The 18,689-nt window shown below is 41.8% G+C and overlaps 2 long non-coding RNA genes across 5 annotated transcripts in view; both read left to right on the top strand.

The window, feature by feature from the left end:
• Window positions 1-9,167, top strand: part of LOC109118591 — a 42,372-nt gene extending 33,205 nt beyond the window's left edge. For 2 of the 4 annotated variants that reach the window (XR_004518339.1, XR_002025950.2), the window contains exons 4-7: window positions 2,277-2,379; window positions 3,375-3,460; window positions 3,710-4,001; window positions 5,823-9,165. This is a non-coding gene — a long non-coding RNA (uncharacterized LOC109118591). Of the gene's footprint in view, window positions 1-2,276; window positions 2,380-3,374; window positions 3,461-3,709; window positions 4,002-4,190; window positions 4,296-4,965; window positions 5,040-5,822 lie in introns of all 4 variants that reach the window. The other 2 variants (XR_004518340.1, XR_004518338.1) reach the window with 2 other exon arrangements.
• A 2,014-nt stretch (window positions 9,168-11,181) lies between these two features.
• On the top strand, window positions 11,182-17,964 carry LOC104874401. Its single transcript, XR_783716.3, has 4 exons — window positions 11,182-11,791; window positions 12,177-12,311; window positions 12,427-12,514; window positions 13,543-17,964. It is a non-coding gene; the product is annotated as an uncharacterized LOC104874401 (long non-coding RNA).
• The last annotated feature ends 725 nt before the right edge of the window (window positions 17,965-18,689 follow it).

Here is an 18,689-nt window from a genome sequence, read left to right as displayed (position 1 = left end):
GCGGCCTGCTCTAGTCTCAGGAATCCTTAGATTTACAGATGGAAGGAGACAGCCCAGGGATGGCCAGACTCAGCCAGGCCTGCCTCTTGCATTAAACAATCAAGAGTTTCTCTGCTTTGCTAGCAACAAAAGAAAATAAGTATAGGGTTTTAAAGAAAAGTTTCCTGGTTGTGAGGCCGGTTTGGCTGAATGTGAGGTACAAAGATTTTTAATCATTTCTCCCCTTCTTTAGGGACACCAGTAACATGGGTATAAGACCTTTGATATGGCCCTTCAGGTTCTTAAAACTCTGTTCTATTTACTCTTTCAGTTTTCATAATTTGTATTGATCTACCTTCAAGTTTATTGACTCTTTCCTCTGTCATGTCAACACTGCTAACTGAGCTTGTCTAGTGATGTGTTGGGCTTTTTTTTTTTTTCGGTTATTACGTTTTCCAACTCTAAAATGTTCATTTGGTATATATTCTATTTCTCTGCCGAGAATACTGATCCTTCCTTGAAGAATTTTTACCTTTATGTCATGGAGATGGGTTATAAAATTTCTTTAAAGTCTTGGTATTATAATTCTAATGTCTGCTTAATCTTGGGTTTGGCAATACTTGATTCTTTTGCCAATGGATCAGATTTTCATGGCTCTTCGTGTGTCAAGTGACTTCGGACTTCCTCCAAAATGTTTAAAATATTATTTAAATGAAACATGATGCTCTGAGCACCGTGCTACTTTGACTCATGCAACGCGAGAGTCGGGGCCGTTGGAGACCTGCTGGAGAACACATGGGTTTAGAGCACAGTTTCTGTCTTTCCCTCTGTGTACAGAGGTTCCAGTGTCAGCTCAGCTCTGAGTCTTCACTGCACATCTCTCCGTTCTCTTCTCTGGTGTATCCTCCATGTATGACTTGGGGGCGGTCCTGGACAGTGTGTCAGTTCACTCGCAGGCTGGGGTCCACTCTCAAGGTCTGTCCTGTCCGAGGCTCCGTCTGCATTCTCCTGTCCCCCAGGCCTCCTTTCCAGGCCACTCAGGACAGAAAGGTGGGGCTTCTGAAGAGTTTTCACCTCATATGATAAAAAAAAGTTCCTGGCTCTACACACCTGGACCTAGACTCAGGGTAAATAGAATAAGGACTAGGCTGGGGCTTAGTGGGAAAGCATGTGCTCAGGCTGTGGGAGACCCTGAGTTTGATCCCTAGCATCGAGAAAAAAAAGGGAGGGAAAAAATACTGGGGATCCCTCCACACTCTTCCTATAGGAGCCCCTTTCCCTGCCACGACAATGCCCCTGTTGGAGTTGGGAGGGGAGAAAAAAAGAAGTAAAGATGTTCTACACTCATCAGCTTGTAGCGGCTTCTCATTCCAATCCTCTGGCCAGAAAAGTTGGTGTCTGTATCTGCTGAGCTGTTTCCTGATTAGGCCCACCTTCCAGTAAAACCGGGAAGATAAAGAAGTGAAACAGTCAGAATTTAAAAAATGACCAGTAGAACACCTGCAAGATTGCTGCCACCATTGAGGTTTTACAGCAAGGCTTGGACTCCTCTTGATATTGCCTTATTTTATTTTCCTTTTCTGAATTCCTACGCAGTTGCTTCTCGGATTTTGTCCATATTTTTATTTGTGTTTAGCAGGAGAGATAAAGTTACACATGTAATGCAGTGATGGCGAACCTTTCAGAGCTTTCAGGGATAAAAGTCAGCGGTGGCACACGTGCTAAAATTCACCTCCACTGACACAGTGTGATTACCTACATGTAATGATCATGTGACTATATCGATTCTTTTAAAAAAAAAGACTATATCATCATGGGTTTTGTGGACTGGTGGCGTTATGCTTTTTTCTCTGTTTTCTATCTCTCAGTGTCTTGTAACACTTTCCTTCTTCCTTCACATATAACACTGCTTCCCCCAGTCTTTAGTCAGCTGAGTCTTTCTGAAGGAACATGTAGTTTATAAGCATTACAAACCATTAACCCTGCAAGAGCTGTAAGAAACCTGTAAGAAACCAAAATCACCAACTCGGAAGCTTCCACACTAGTGAAATTTGTTTTCTCACATAATAAAGATCCTCAGAAAGATAGCTGTAGGGTTGGTTGGCTTTACAGCATCACCTGCCACCCTTAGGATTGGTCTTAGCCTCGGACTGATTCTCTTCGCGCTGCAGCAGTTCCAGAATGACTTCTACATACGGTGGCCTCTAGAGACTGAAAAATTGGCCAACTCTTTATATTACTTAGTATTGATTTGATTATAAATGACAGAAAACCTGAAAGTGTGGCTTCTTTCATAGTTGGCCAAGCACCGTCTGTATTCCGGAGGTCCTCTGTGGTCTGGAGTGGCAGTGGTACCTGCAGAGCTCTTCTCTGTTCCACAGAGCAGATTGAAGGCAGGAGGTAAGTGTTCATCACAGACGCTCTTATTGCACCCCTACCTCTCTACTGCTGCCCAAATTAGTAGTGGATGTATTGTGCGTGTGTGTGCGTGTGTGTGTGTGTGTGTGTGTGTGTGTGTGTGCCAGGATGAGCAAAGAAGAGTAGAAAAAAGCTCCCTCAAAACCCAGTTACTGCTAGTGGCTCCCACTGTAAATCCTCTCCTGCCATCTCATCTGAATTAAGTTGCATATACTTGAAATCATTTGTTTTCAGAAATGTGGATTTGATAAATTACTCAGGCGAAATATGGTTCCTTAGCTATGGTTGACTAGGAAGAATCTTGAAGAGTCTAAAATAGAAAGAAAACAGTTCTTTTTTACATTTTATGGTGTCTTTCTTAGAAACATATCTGCTGTTTTGCCACATAGGATTTTTCTTTGAGAAGGCAAGCTTGCATATTATAAAAAAGATGGGAAAAAATGGATGCAGAGAAATGGTGCTGAATGACAGGAGGTGAGAGAGAAACAGCACCAGGCACACGTGTGAGAGGCGGGGAAGGGTCTGTGTGCTTTTGTCATCATTATGTTGCTATGGAAATGCAGCAGAACCAGGCTGATTGTGCTCCAGGAGTGTGAGTCAAAGGAAAGACAGAATATGTGCAAGGAGAATGATAAATTAAATCTCTAGTAAACCAAAGGGACAGTCCACCTGTACTTTATCTAAAAATTCAGTATTGTCTTTATAGAACACCATCATTCCGCTGAAGTATGGTGTAAGGAAGATCCCACGATTTATATACTATTCTATAGTTTATTTTTTATGAATTAACAGAGAATGAAAACTTCACAAAGTACATACTCACTGTAGAAAAGACATTAAATGCATAAAGAACAAAGCAGATGCTAACAGGCATGCCTGATTAACATTTTTAGATGCAGCTTGTCAGTCTTTAATTTTCGCATTTTTACTAATTTACAGTTCCATATAATTTTACTAATTGTACTTCATTCTTGTAGTTGGATATTTAGGTTGATTCCAGTTCTCCACTACTGCATATAAGATTCCAAGGATAAAATTTGACCTACTTTTCCTTGCACCTCCAGTAAGTACCGAGCACTATTTTTGATGCGTTACAGCCACCCAACAAATAAGAATTATCTCCATCACTAACAACCGCATGTAAGCGTGGCATGGTTGACAATTATTTGTTGATTTATCGACTGGGGTTGCTATTCAAATATAACAGAAGGCGCTGTGCAGGGGTCACATTCAGGTCTGAGGCTGAAGGGGTGAGCAAGCCTCTGCCAAAGGATCGTACAGGGAGGCATTTACTTTTCTATGGCTTTTATAGAAAAACTTCAGCTGGTACACGGATCCCCTGACTCAGGATCTGGAGGTGCAGTTCATGTAACTGAACCCAATAGAGATGGCTGCATTAAAACAGCTTGTCAGTCGGCAATGAGAAATACAACTTCTAGGAAGAAGGTGCACGCCCGTCTGTCCAGCTGCCGTATTGTGTCCTTGCAGGCACACAACTACCAAAGTGAAAACAAAGTTGCCGGCAAACATCAGCGAAAAATAAGCGCTCGCCTAGCACGGACAAGACTCCATGCACTCTCTGCCACCTGCCTCACCCCGCCAAGGTATCTGTGGATGTGTCTGTCATTCAGACAGCTCAGTCTAGCTCCAGTTTTGGTGCCGCATAATTAACTCTGTAAGCTTTCCCTTTCTATGCACACTTTTCAGGTCATCGATGGAAATTCAGGGGTTCCTGCTTGTGCAGGTTTAGGTCACATATTTACGCACAGATGCTTGGTTTACTTCTTCTTCAGGTGGGGGTTCGTGTTCATCACATCCAGGTATTGCTAGATACCTCTGGAGTAACCAAGTGACCCGATGTCTCTCTATCACCATACTCATTGATGAACCCTGATGGGGTGGGTATTCTGGCTAAGAGAATGAAACCATTTTCAGCCTACTGTATTAAAATGCTTATAGAATAGAATTTTACAGGCTATAAGACAACTTGAAAATATCAAGTATTTCTTGAATACTTCCTGAAAAAAACTTAATGGAATAAATTATAAAGTCCAGGGTCGGTGAGATTTCTCTAAAGATGCAGTGAAGTTGCCATTGTAAAGTTATGGAGACCTTCAGTGGCATCTTCTGAGTTTCCTAAGGGGAGAGAATTGGGCTCCGTCTTGAGCAACTTTAAAACACACTTGATTTGGGACTTCGCAGAGGTAATGGTGCAGATGTCAGCTGAGCACCCATTAGACAAGGGTTTCCCAGGAGGACAAGTCAGGTAGTGTGAATATTCAAGCCCGAGTCTAGGAAACCGTTCGGGATGGTCATGGCCCATCTTCAGCCCGGTCGGTGCCTTCTGTGAGTTTCTCACGATCCTCAGCGGCCCCACAATCAGACCCATGGGGTCCACACTGCACACGGAAGAAAAGCGGGAAGGGGTTATACCCGGGAAAGATAGGCCAGGATCTTCCGATTAGAGTCCTCGATGAAGCTGAAGTCCAGGGTACCTGTGATGTGTTGTGGGGAGTAGCAGAGACAGATGCGAAGCAAGACTGTGATTAGAGAATGGAATTTCTGCAGGAATGGCGGAGGAGCTCTGGAATTAGAAAATTCCAGGAGACGGTCACGAGAATGCGTTCTTTTTTCCACAGATGGTAGGTGGTGAGTAAGGGGCTCTTGGGGTGTTTGTTGCTTTGCAAGGAATTCTTTCCACTTTTGGGAAATAGTATCGATAGGAAGTGGTCCTGGCAGAGACCACGCATCCGCTTGGCCTCTTGGCCGTATTGTCAAAGCCAGAATTCCTCCACCGGAGTTTTTAGTCCTTAGTCAGGGAAACGGGTGGCAGAGGGAAGAGAGACTGTGGACGAGAGGCTGGAGCAGGGCTGCCAAGGAGAGCGGTGGGTCAGCTCAAGCTTTTCCCTGAAGCCTTAGCTGGGTGTGCTGAAAGGAAAGGACAATGCACAGACTAACAGGGAAAAGGCCCAATGTTTGGTAACATGCTCGTGTGCTCGGGAACCACACAAAATGTAGAACTCAAAGGAGGACCAGAAGGCTGAGACTTAAATATGCTCCCAGGGGGAGAATGATGCAGGAGACGAGCCAGTTTCAGGGCAGGAGTAAACGAGGCAGGGGAAATCACGGGCCCGAGAGTAGACAGTGGACTGGGTAAAGGTCCTCAGGGTTCCGGGTGTGGTGTCGGACTTTTGGTCTCTTCCCTGTCACCTGAGTTTACTCTTCCTTGGTTAACGAAAGTTCACTTGAAGGACTAGAGGTAATTGTGCTCCTCTCTGGTCTACAGGAAGATAAAAGGACTTCATGGAAGGCCTTTGGGTTCATTTGCTGCTCCCCAGGTGCACGCAATTTTAAATCCAAAGTGACGACTTTTGGAGCACTTCCAAATCTGTGTATCTGACCCTAAACTCTCTTTTGCCTTCCAGAAGCCTTCCAGACACCTCCATTTGAAGGCGTCATTGTTGGTGTCGGGCTCCGATGAGGTTCACTTCGCCTCATCTCCATCTTGTATTGCCATCAGTGGCACTGACCACCTGAGCCAGAAATGTGGAAGTAAATTGTCCCCAACATCTCTTTATGCCTCACTCCAAACTCAATTAATCTCTGAACCTTGCCAGTCCTACTTTATAAACACTTGCTATTTTCTTCCCTCCTCTCTTTCCATTGCTATGGCTTGGGACAGATCTTGCCCACGAGCTCCTTAGTGGTTTTTGGCTACCTGTCTTAAAAGCTACAGTCTCCGCCTCTCCCCCAGCCCTTGGGTAATTGAGCTTTTTCCTTCAGCACTTCTGAGCTCTGCTCTGGTTTCCTGTGCAGCCAGTTTTCCTCTGGCCACAATGAACAGATTGCTGTTGCCAGAATCTCCTGTTCAAAAGTAGCACACTCCCTTAGCCAAAAATGCTCCCTTTGTTCTGTTTCTCTCTTAATTCTTGTTCATGCTTTAAGTTGGACTTGACTGTTGTCCCAGCATCTTTTGCTGACAGCTTTCACCCTCGCTTCACTCGCTGAGATCTTTCAGATAGGCTCCCTCCCACAGCCCTGCCAAGACAGCTAGCAGAGGATCCGGGCTCTGTCCTGTGAATGTGGATTATTTTTCTCACTTCCTTACCAAGCTGCAAATTCTTTGAGGGAAGAGATTTGAGTCTTATTTGAATTTGTATCACACTGCCTGCTTCCAGTTTGACACATGCAGACTCCCAAGCAGCACCCACTGAGGGACACATAAATGAATGGTTGCGGGGAGGATGCATTACGAACTATAGTTCCTAATTCTGTGGACACATTTCCTTCTTGTGCAGTAATCAGTGTTTGATTTTAAACAATTTTTACTCTTTTTTGTTATAAAGTAATACATGCTCATAATTTAAGAGAAAGAAATGAAAAAGAAAAAAATAAGGTACAAAGAAAAGAGGAGATACATTCAAGCAATACAGAGGAAACACAGTACAAATCCTTCACTACCATCCATAGTCTCTCTCCCTGGAAATAAGCACTACGTTAATCATTTTGTTTATGTTCCCAAATAGTTTCTCTGTATATACAGACATGCATACAATGTCTTACACAAGCAAGTTTCATACTACGCACAATTCTCCGCAGCTGCTTGTTTTTACTGCTTCTGCTTAACCTTCATCTCCGCGCACTGTGGCGATCCTGCTAGAATTCTCTGAACTCGCCAGCATTTCTTTGCCATCACAGATTCAGCTGGAAAAACTGTCAGCCGTCTTCATTTTCGCACACGTTCTCAGGCACAGAGAAGTCAGGGTACACTCAGAGGGACCCAGTAGGGCCCGGCTGGGATGCCGTCTCGGGCACCTGTCCCGACCCCGTGCTTTTCCCACTCTCTCTGCAGCACCTGCACTGTAGCTGCAGATTCTGTGGGCCTTATCTCTCTGAGGACTGTGTGTTGTACATCCAGCCTTAGGGAACAAAGCTCCAACTGCAGGCAACTCCTCGCAGCGTTTAACCCCTTCTGAAGTGGCTTTACTGTGCTCTTCAGGTGGGAGGCGTGGGGTAGACATAGGGCGCAGGACATAGTACCTACGATCTGGCTTCCCCTGGCGTCTTCTACAGACTTCCGAAATTCCGAGGAAGAGAGAGGATCAGCCTGTCCCCTCACTTGCCTTGGGGACTGAGCGTCATCTCCCCTACAGGAGCCCCGTGCTCTGGTAATGTTCTTTCCATTCACACCTGACTCACAATATTAAAGCATTTGCTTCTGTGGGTGATGGGGTGCGTGTTCATCAAGGAAAACGTAAGTCCGACAGCTGCTTCCGTATTTTCACAGCAATATGGGCTTCTCTTGAAGGCAACCTGGTTTTCACACTTGCTCCTCTTTCCCTCTCTGTTCCACTTTAGTTTAGATGAATCTGCCCCTTCTGGGAAAATGAACACTCCTGACTTTTCCTTCAGCTTATTTCTCTGACCCCTGTACTTAATTGCTTGTGGCATTTACATACTAGTATTTAGCAAATTCATTTGGCTGAGATTTTCTTTAGTATAGGATAGAATCCAGTTTATTAGTTATTTGATTCATTTGGATTTCTGGATTCCAAGTACGGTCGGACATTTTATGTTATTATTATTTTTTTGGTACTGGGGATTAAACTCAGGACCTTCCGAGGCAGGTAGTGGCACCACTGAGCTCCATCCCCGGCCCTATATTAATCTTTTAAAGAGAGCGTCTTATACATGGGTGATCTCTGTTCATCAGATCACTGCTTTTTATCATATCTTAGATGTTTTCATATTTCTTCTTGCAAATAATTTTAAGGATGTTTACTTGCCCAAAGAATAGCACTGAAAAAAGCCATGATCCTAAGTACTGGGGGAGAAAGAGGACATGGAGACTTCCCATCTTACTGAGGTTTGTAACCTCCTAGGCTTCTCTTTGAACCATAGGCTGCATGTGTGTAGAAATGTACACGTATAGCCATCATGCATGCTTTGTGGGGTATCAGATCAAATCATCCTCAGAAACATGTTTCCTGTGAAGAACAGAAAAGAAAGCAATTCCAAGGAAGTCCAGTTAAGACGATTGCAATACCGGACATCTCTTTTTCATGTTAGGTATTTATTGTGGAACTGTAGCTTTCTTAAATTGAAAGACACTCCAAATATTTGTAAGCAAAACCTTCTGGATCAATTTCTTGCTTACTTAGAGTTGAAGAATAATGCAGAATGTAAGCGATGAAGCCGAAAGCAGTGATTGCACAGTAGAAAATAAATGATTCTGGAACTGACAATGCCCTTCAACCCCGCGGGCGTCCACCTGCTGCATCCCCTTCCCGCTTTTCCTGCCATCTCCGTGAACGCCTGTCCAGGAGCCTGAAACTTCCAGTAGGGGGTGCTGTTGTCTAGTACAAGGCCTTTGTTCTCAGAATTTGGTTAGCGCTTGAGATCATTTGTAAACGTTGCCCTTTCTCAAGATTTAATCTGTTTAAATTGATATTGGTTATTTGCTCTTAAGTTTACTGTGAATTTAATCGTATGTTGCTGTTTAATACACTAAAGTGCTATTCTGGTGGCAGCCACTGCAGTGATTAGCATTTTTCCCAGAATGTGTTCTGAATACTAGTGAGTTTGTTCAAGAAAAGAGCGATAATTTTATTGTTTTAAAAATAAAATATTTGATTACTTTGAAAAAATGCATGAAGTGAATTTTGATGAGTTGGTTGTGTAATCAAGCTAAGATTGTTGGAGGAACTGAACATACAAGTCTCGCCTTGAAAATTTTATTTTTCAGCTGGTAGAGATGCATTATATTTGCATTTTGGAGCTTGAATAATTTAAATTCCATTTTTATTGAACAAACCCAAGAGGAACATTTGTGTTTTCACTGATTACTTATACAATTAGTCTTTTCAGATATTACCTGAACCATGAACCATAATATTGTGTTCCTTGCTAATACATTTTGACAAAAGTATTTACATGAAAATACAATATATAAATGCAATGACTTTCTCAAATGAGTACATTATTGCCATGAAGCAATCACTTTTATTTTAATACAAATAAAATTCATTACATTTTTCTCAATTAGTAGAGAGACTTTTCCAAATGAATTAGTGAAGGAAAAACTTCGCCTGCTTTATCCTAACCCAGCTGATTTGCCTTTTATTACCAAATGCCCATTTGGGAAGGAGAGGAAAAAAAAGAAGTATTTAATTTTAATAAACTTGATGCAATGCTGACTCCTAGAAGATTAGGTATGGCTCAGATATACTTAGTTTCTTCCAGTTAGTTTCAAAGTAAAAGATTTGAAAGCAACAGCCTTTGAAGCAAAGATATTACATTCAAAACTCTATCATGTTGAAAAGTAGAATTTGAAGGCCAAAATGAACAAAATCTTTGAATTACAAACTTAATTTAAACAAAAGAATATTTTAGTCTCCCCCTCACTAGAATGTTTAAATCCCATCGTAAGTCTAATAACCAGATTATTTCATTTAACACAGTTGAATTGAGCCCAGTTTCTGTAAGTACAAATTTAACTTTAAAAAAATACAATTAACGTTGATTTTACATTTATATAGTACAGAGTCCAGATTAATTTAAGGGCCCTTTTCTGAAGTAATTGTTTCAGTTTTAGTGTTTACTCATTTTATGTGTAAAGTGAAAACATCTTTACTTTAAAATAAAAAATGAGAATAGCCAGGGATTTAGCTCTGGTTCTGCTGCCTGCCTCAAGTGGAAGGTCCCGAGTTCGATCCCTGGTACCAAATAATAATAATAATAATAATAATAATAATAATAATAATAATAATAGTTATTATTTTTTTAAAAGATGAGAACAGCTAGATAGCTATGCGCACACTGAATGACTCTACCATGGATTTTGAGCCAGGTGTGGTGGCTCACGCTGCAATCCCAGTTCTCAGGACACTGAGGCAGGAAGATCACTGTGAGTTCAAGACCAACCTCAGTGACAATGTGTGTTCCAGCCAGTTTGGGATGCGTAGAGAAACTGTGTCTCAAGGGCCAGGGATTAGCTCAGTGGCACTGCACTTGCCTCACAAGCACAAGGTTCCGAGTTCGATCCCAGGTACAAAAAAAAAAAAAAAAAAGGAAAGCAAAAGGAGTTGAAGAGTTTGATATTATAAACTGTTAGATTCCTAATACAAAATCAAAGATTACAAATACTAATTATTCAACATACTTATGTGGTCCCTGCTCTTAAGATATCTCTTATCATTGAATCTAATTCTTGAAATATATGATTAACATTCTGCAGATGGATTGTAAAATGTTACTTAATATTTCTAAAGTTATAAAGTTAAGACTGAAAATTCCAGCTTCTGGTAATTTATTTCTAGAATATGTGACAACTAATACAATCTGTGTCTTACAGGAAGCGTGACTAAGAAGTTAACATAAGTTGTACATTAGTATGTGGAGAGTTAACATTATCTTTCTTGCTAGTCCAGGTTGGATGATTCCAGAGTGGATGAAATCCTTAAAAAAGAAAAAAGAAAAAGAAAAAGAATCACAGCAATAATAAATGGACATATGATGTTTTCTAAAATGAAAAGAACGAGGTTCCTCAGAGAAATGGCTGATTATGGAGCAGAAGCAGAGAATCTACAAGATGATCCTTAAGTATCCTAGCTCCTTAAGTATCCTAAGTTCAAAGCACAGAAATGAGCTGGGCATGGTGTTGTTGTACTTGTAATACCAGAACTCTTAGAGGCCGAGGCAGGAGGATCACAAGTTTGAGCCCAGCCTGGGCAATTTAGCAACCTAGTGGGATCGATCTTGTCTCAAAAAATAAAGAGATATGTAGCTCAGTATGAAGGCTCAGGGTTCAATCCCCCAAATGACAAAAACAAACAAACCACAAAAATGAACAAGTGAGGCATGTCAGAGGGATTTGGGGGCCAACTTCAAAGCTGCCATTGGACAAACATGGATAGTTTAGGCAACAGAATAAATAAAACAGCATTAAATTTTATCCCAAAGTATAAAACAACTATTCATTAGTCCAAGATTAAATACATAAGAGAGATGAACTAAATCTTTTCTATGGAGGAATTCCAAATAACTGATACAGATCCACCTTACTTTCTGCGTGAGATGTGCTGTGTTCCTTCTGATGAATGGAGAACAAGAAGAATTAAGTGAGTCTACCATGGAGAAATGTGGCCTGCATTTCTGTGGGCAGTGGTAACCAGTGAAAAATCGTTCTGACAGTATGAAAGATTTGATGTTTGTGGTTTTACTCACAGATACCCCTATTTCTAGTCTAAGTATGGTAAAAATACCAGACAAACCCACAATGAACATTGACCTGACCGATGCTCTTCAGAAGGGCCAAGGAAGTCAATAAAAACTGGAAGAATCTGAGAAATTATCACAGACTACAGAAGGAGAGGAAGCATGATGACTAAATGAGGTATTAAACCCTGGAGTACGGTCCTAGAATAGGGAAAAACCAGTGAAACTGAATACACTGTGGACTTCAGTTAGTAAAAATAAAACAAGAGAAAAATGCTGGCTGCTTATTTTTACAAATTGTCTGTGTCTGAAACTATTCTGAAATTACAAGTTTACTTCTAAAAAAAAAGAATTTTAAGGATTTACTTTCTGTTACGTGGGTCTTGATAGCTTTGAGGAAGAGTTATGGGTGGAGAAAGAGGAAGTGCACAGAGATTTGTGAAAGGGACTTCCTGCCCACGCCTCTCAACATGTCAGTGATCGTGATGTCAGTGGGGTTTGCAGAAGTCTATGTTTTATAGGAAGCTTAAGGTTAATGTTTTGGTGTTTTTTTGTTTTTCCAGTACTGGGGATGGAACTCAGGACTTTGCCCTTGAGGCAGGTGTGGTGCCACAGCTCAAGGTTAATGTGATGATTGCTCCTGATCACATGAAACACAGCCTGGAACCGTGATTCCGATAGAACCCCAAGTGGCATCTGTAAGTACCGTCGTCCTGGGACTTCCTTTGGCTCTCAAACGCATCGGATCCCAAGTCTGTTGGATTCTGAGTTTTTTTCTAATTGCCTCTCCCTTCCTCTTTTGGGAAAATAAAGAGCCTTCTCTACTAGCTTCATGAAAAAGAATGCATAAAAAGCAGATGAAGCCAGGACCGGATCTCGAAAGGCCTCACCGAAGAGGAAGGTAAGTTTTCTCTCCTCAGAAGTTTGTAGGCACCACTCCAGTTTATCTGTGTGTCCTGTGCTCCCTCTGAAGTCCTCTCCACTTTCGAGTCTTGATTGTTTATATCTGGTTTGTTTTCCCCCTTTGAAAACTTTGTTGATCTTTGTGTTGTTCTCTGAATTTTGGAATATTTTATTTCTGGATTTTGTATAATTCTGTATTTATTTTACCAGATGTATGTTGGACCTTTTAAATTCATATTCTTAATTCAGCTGTGGAAAATTCTCAAAATGTTTTTGTTGTTGATTTGTACAGCCGCCATTTTCCTAGCATACATTAAAGATGTTGGGCCTCTTGTATTTCTTCTTTAATTTTTTATGATGTTCATATTTTCCATTTATCTTGTGATCTAACTTTGGAAGAGTTCATCAATTTCTCTTCTAATTCACATATGGAATTTCTCTACTTATATTATCATTTTTTCAGTTTCTGATTTTTCTTTTGTTTTATATTTTTACGAATGTTCATTTTAAATAAAATCTTGCATTGAAGGAACCTTATTTCTCTGGCATTTTTGATGATAGCTTTTTTCTTTTTTCTATTTTCCTTTCCTATAGTCTATTTCCTCCAAATTGCAACTTGTTTGTTTTTGTGGTTTTGTTTTGGCTTTGGTTTTTCTGTTGGAGCTTATCCTCCAATGTCTAGGGATTCTTGCCTGATTTGTAATCAGGAAGAGTAGGTCACCTGAAAAGTGAGTGAAGTTCTGAGCTGAGCACAAAAGGCCGGCAGGCAGCGACAGGGCTGGTGTGGTTATGGGAACTCCTCTCCACATCAGGGATTCTAGCTCTTTCCTCTGGGCTGGGTCAGCTCTTCAGGGGCCTGGTGTCCCTTCTGGGTGGTGGAGACCTCACTGTGTGCTTCACGGGAGCCACTGGAGAAAGAATGCCGACCAGTGTTTCGAGCTTTGGTGAGTGACACAGAGCCCTTCGTCCTCTTCTCTCTCTCTTTCTTTCTTTCTTTTTTAATTCTTGTGTCCTCTTCTTTTCAAGAATACTGACTGTTTCTAGCACCACTCAATCTGCCTCTGGCCTCACACCATCTTTTTCTTCCTCTCCGGGAGTCAGATGCCGGTTTCCTGCCAGCTAAGAGAAGCCATGGAAGTCCGATTACACCTCAGCAACCTTTCTCCTGTTCTCCGGTTTCCGACTTTGCCTTCGTGTGCCTTTTCATAAATACTGGGGCCATCAGTCCCTGAGGCTTTAGGATTCCAGTCCTGGGGATCCGTCTACTCTCACCCCTACATCCCAACCTCCCTCATTTTGGGACTCAGCTTTCTCAGGTTAGGTGAGATCCCAGCTGACTGCTTCCTTTTTTGGGCTGGGGGGTACCGGGGATCGAACTTGGGTCCTTTTCCTTGCAAGGCAGGAGGCAGAACCACTGAGCTAAATCCCCAGATGCAGCTGACTGCTTCCTAAGTGCTAACATTTTATTGGAGTCATCTCTTTTCCCATTGTCTTTGACCTTGATGTGCTATGTTTCTTTCTGTAAAAGCCCTAGCCTGTTATTGTTGGGTATTTTGATAAGGGTATCAGAAGAAATGTGGATGTTTAACCCGATGTCTTTAGATAGAAGTATAATGGAACACTGGAGACAAACTGTTCTCTTGGCCACACAGTTGAGTTATTGTCAGGTCTCAGTTTTAACCTGAAATCTGGAATTGGCCCTGGCGAGGACTCAGTACTTCAAGGACTCATTTTCCTGTGATTGAGAGCTCAAAGAAAGCTGACTGATGTGACATTTCCAGTTAGAATGAGTAAGGAAACCTTCCTGTGAGCATGCTCTGGGTTGAGATTTCTAAATGCAGGAGTAATTTTCTTCTTTTCTTTCACTGTTGGATGAAAGAAAATTAATGAAATAGATAGAAAAAAGAGAAACATTTCCTTTTTTCTGATCATGTCTAAGATGGTCTGGGAAAAATTACTCTTCTTTTAAGAGGTTTTCAAGTCCTCAAGGATTCAAATATAATAAAATGAGTATTATTCAACCCTACGTCGGGAAGAGCCACACAGGTATAAAGAAGTGAAACAGTAGCCTGTGCGACATAATATTTGGCGAAAATAGCCCTTGACCTTTGAGTTGGTAGAGACCGCAGAAGGCCTGGGGGACTGTGGACAACTGGGAAGGGAACGCCCTACTTATTGTGGGTTCTTGCTAACGCACTTTAACCTATTAGCACCTTGTGGAAATTACTGTGCTAGATGGTGCAAGGAAGGCTGGAGATGTGGTCATTAAGAGAATTTTCCAGCAGTCAAGGAATACAGAAAATTAGGGGTTTATTGTCACACTCCTGGAGAGCAGTGGGCGAGCCGCAGGAGCGGACTGCGCTTCAGGATGGGAGTCTGGGGATTCCAGAAGGGACTGAGGGCGTGGAAAAGGGCCTCAGCTCTCGTGATATCTCAGAAACACACTTCCCACGGCATCTTGTTCCTTGTGAATCTTCCAGGAACACTTGCATTGCAACTGAAGTTGTACATCAAAGTTGCAGATTGACAAGGCCACTTATTCTGTGCTCACGGGAGTCCCTTCAGCTTTAGATAAGGTGCTCTATACACATTAACTCGTGGAGAGAAGAGCGATCAAGCTCAGAGTGAAGGATAGATAGGTCTTCTATTTATTTCTTGTGCTGTTTCTAGTCATTGTTGATGCAGGGCCTCAGGACCACTCAGTACATGCTGGGCAGGATTGTGTCAGCAGAGACGTGGTGTCGCTGTTTTGTCACCACAGAAAGGAGCAATCCAAATTTCTGAGAGAAACAAGAAATACACATTTTAACATGAAATTATAGAATGAGATAATGAAATATTAAGATATTCGCACAAAATAACTCAATTAACAATTTTTAAATATTGACAAGTAGTTACAAAATGTTTCAGTGCTGTACAAGCATGGAATGGTGCAACGTCCAACTTACAACACATCCCATCAGCTTCCCTATGCCCTACCATCATATTTCAAGGCCATACGAAGCCATTCATAATTGTCACTGCAGTTGTAGCTCCAGAGGCTAACATTCATCTCTGGGGAATATTACACTTACTAAGATCAGAAAGAGCAGATTTAGAAAAATAGGGCTAGAAATCACGTTTTCTTTCTCATAGAGTGACACTATTTTCTCATATAGAATCGACTCGGGGCCAGGGATTTAGCTCAGTGGTGCTGACATCTGCCTTGCAAGTGCAAAGTCCTGAGTTTGATCCCCATACCAAAAAACAAAGAAATAAACAAACAGCGCAATCAACTAGAATCAACTCAGTTTCTCAAAGCCAACTGGCTTTCTCAGGACCTTCTGGTCAGAGTAGATTCTATAAGACTACATAGGCATATAAAGGAAAGACGAAGCTGATCCATTTGAACGAAAAGTAATTCTCTACTCTCGACTCTTGGCTGTATTCCTCCTTGTGGTATATGGCTGCTCACAGGTTCCGGAAAAGTGGCCATGAATCACAGACTTACATTATTCTCATAGCCTGCCAAAAAGGAAGAGAAAACCTCTTTTCTTCTCTGGCAGTGAAGTCCCAAGAACTCTTTCACCATCTTGGATCACATACTCATCCCGCATCCCTGAACCAGTCACTGTGGTGAGGAGAGGAAGTGCTCTGCTTGGCTGAGCTCTCTGAGGTCAGACAGAGATGTTGAGGTTGTCTTTGGTTGTACCATAAAGACAGGAAAGGGGCATTCCCTCAAGAAAGGGTTGATGAATGATTAACACCTGTCTACTAGAGAGACAAGTGTTTTCAGAGCTTGAAAAAACCTTCTAAATCCTTGTGGCTTAAGCATTTTTGTCTAGACCTGCTGAATAGTGAATAGTAAGGCAATAGAAACATGGAAAATCAACTGTCAAGAAGCGTGCCCTACATTTAGACAAGCTGAGCTGAAATTGCAATATGACGTCTAAGACTCTAGAAATTGATATTTTATAAATCTAGCAAGCATCAAGAAGAGCCTGTCCTTTACGTAGTTCATTCTCTCCTGTTCGAAATAGATTTAGAATCTCGACTATAATGATGCGACAAAAGATGGTGTGTTCCGAAAGAGGGAGAAGACAGGAAGCTTTAATTTCAGATGAGCTGAATTAATCTTCATGAACCTGACAAGTTCTTAGAAAATAAAAAAAAACTCAGCTGAGTTCAGTAAAAAGTCACCTTGTCTGATGACTGGAGACAGCAGGTAGAGTCCAGCCAACGAATAAGGCAACTTGTGTATCTTGTAGCCTTTTCAGAGCCTGAGGAGAACCCAGATGGTTCACAGAGAATGCAGAAACACCCCAGCATAGCCAGGCCTTACGCCTTGTGAGAGGAAGCAAGGCAAACCAAAACACCCAATCCCTTGAAATATCAGTTTCCCCATCTGTAAAACTGAGATGATAGTTTTGTTGTGAAAAAATTTTAAGAATTACATTAGTGCATACTACAGGCAGAGTGTTTTCGTTCCTCCCTCCCCCAGTTCATCTGTTGAAATCTTAACCCCTGATGTGATGGTGCAGAGAGGTGAGGTCTCCAGGAAGTAGATAAGTAACGAAGGTAGAGTCTTCACGAACGCAATGATGGCCCTTATGAAGTGGGACCCTGGAGAGCTCCCTTCACGTCTGCTAGGTGAGATTATAGCTAAAAGACCCTTCAAGTCTATAGTCCAGGAAGTGGGCGCCCACCAGACACCAGTGCTGCCTCCTTGACCTTGGGCTTTGCAGCTTCAGATTGAGAAATAAATTTGTGTTGTTTGTAAGCGACTCGACCTATGGCATTTTATCGTATCAGCCCAGCTGGGCCAAGACCTATCCTAATGCTAGTACACTAAACTACCACAATCTTAATAACTCAGAACAACATAGATTTATTATCTACAGTTATGGAGGTCAGAAGTCCAAGTGACCATTATGCATTTCCAGACTCTCTAGGGAGAGAATCCGTTCTCTTGCGTTCCAGTTTCTGTCTCCTTAGCTCACAGCCACATCAGTGTGACTTCTGCTCTTGCAGTCGTGCCTTTTATTTTTCTGACTCCGACCTTCCTGCCTCCCTTTTATAGTGACCCCTGTGATTACACCGGCCCACCCAGATAATCCAGACGAATCTTTCTATGCCAGGGTTCTTACAAACATCTTCAAGGTTTCTGAAATATAAGGTAACACATGCTCACAAGTGTCAGCAACTAGAACATGAGCATCGTTGGGAGCCCAAAACGCAGTCTACCACAGGAGTACGAGAAGAAATAATACCTGTGAAGGATTTTAGAGTTGCGCTTGACAATGCAGATAAAGGATCGATGCCAAATGCAGTTTGGAAAGTGTAATTGTTAAGATCTTGGACTATGCATTCTAACATTAAAATGTTCAGTAGGGCCAGAATATGTGATCATCTGTTCTTGTGCATGTCAAGTTAATTTTTTACATTTATTTATTATTTATTTTTAAAGAGTAGGAAACATTTATTGAGAGAAAGATGGCTCCTGTGTAAGAGAGACAAAAGGGGAGGACCAGAAAATGGGTTGCCCCACTTTTTTTTTACATTTACAGGCTTCGTGTACTTCCTTAAGATTTTGCACTCAAACAGAGCAGAGCTATTTTAAGCAGCAAAATAATCAAAATACAAGTTTTCTTCAGCTACTCTTTAATGAAGATCAAATGCAACACACAGAGTACAAGGATTTTCAGAGAACACTCCGTGTGGTAAAGAATGTTGCACCTTGTAGATAACAGTAAACTGTTGCAGGAGGTCAAATTCTGGCAGGACTGCAGCTCCTCGCTTGGGTTTGTGTTAGCAGTGTCTGGACATCCCAGTACCCTTCCCTTGGAAACTGGAGTCAGCATTAGCCAGCCCAGTGGCCCTGAACGGGGAGAGAAGGCTGCCTTTTGATGTTTTTCTTCGGACCTGTCATGCTCCAACAACTTTAGTGGCTACATAGAGTTCCTTTTCCATGTGAAGAAGGTGTGTGGTGGTCTTTGAAAGCCTCCCAAAGCGGTACATGAAGCTCAGTCTCCATACCAAAAGAAAAGTACAGATGAAGGCTTTATGAATTCTCGTGAGAGCACCCAACTTGTGATAGCCAGAAGGGTCAATCTTTGCAGTCATGAAGTTTCTATTTGGTAAGATGGGCCATCCCTGATGGGTGTTCTTTCTGGTTAATAATAGTCTTTGTTTAG

This window comes from Fukomys damarensis, unplaced genomic scaffold (genome assembly GCF_012274545.1).
Source record: "Fukomys damarensis isolate Sample0158 unplaced genomic scaffold, DMR_v1.0_HiC HiC_scaffold_21, whole genome shotgun sequence".
NCBI classification, from domain to species: domain Eukaryota; kingdom Metazoa; phylum Chordata; class Mammalia; order Rodentia; family Bathyergidae; genus Fukomys; species Fukomys damarensis.
Note: the sequence above shows the minus strand (reverse complement) of the source record. Positions and strands in the feature narration are given on the sequence as shown.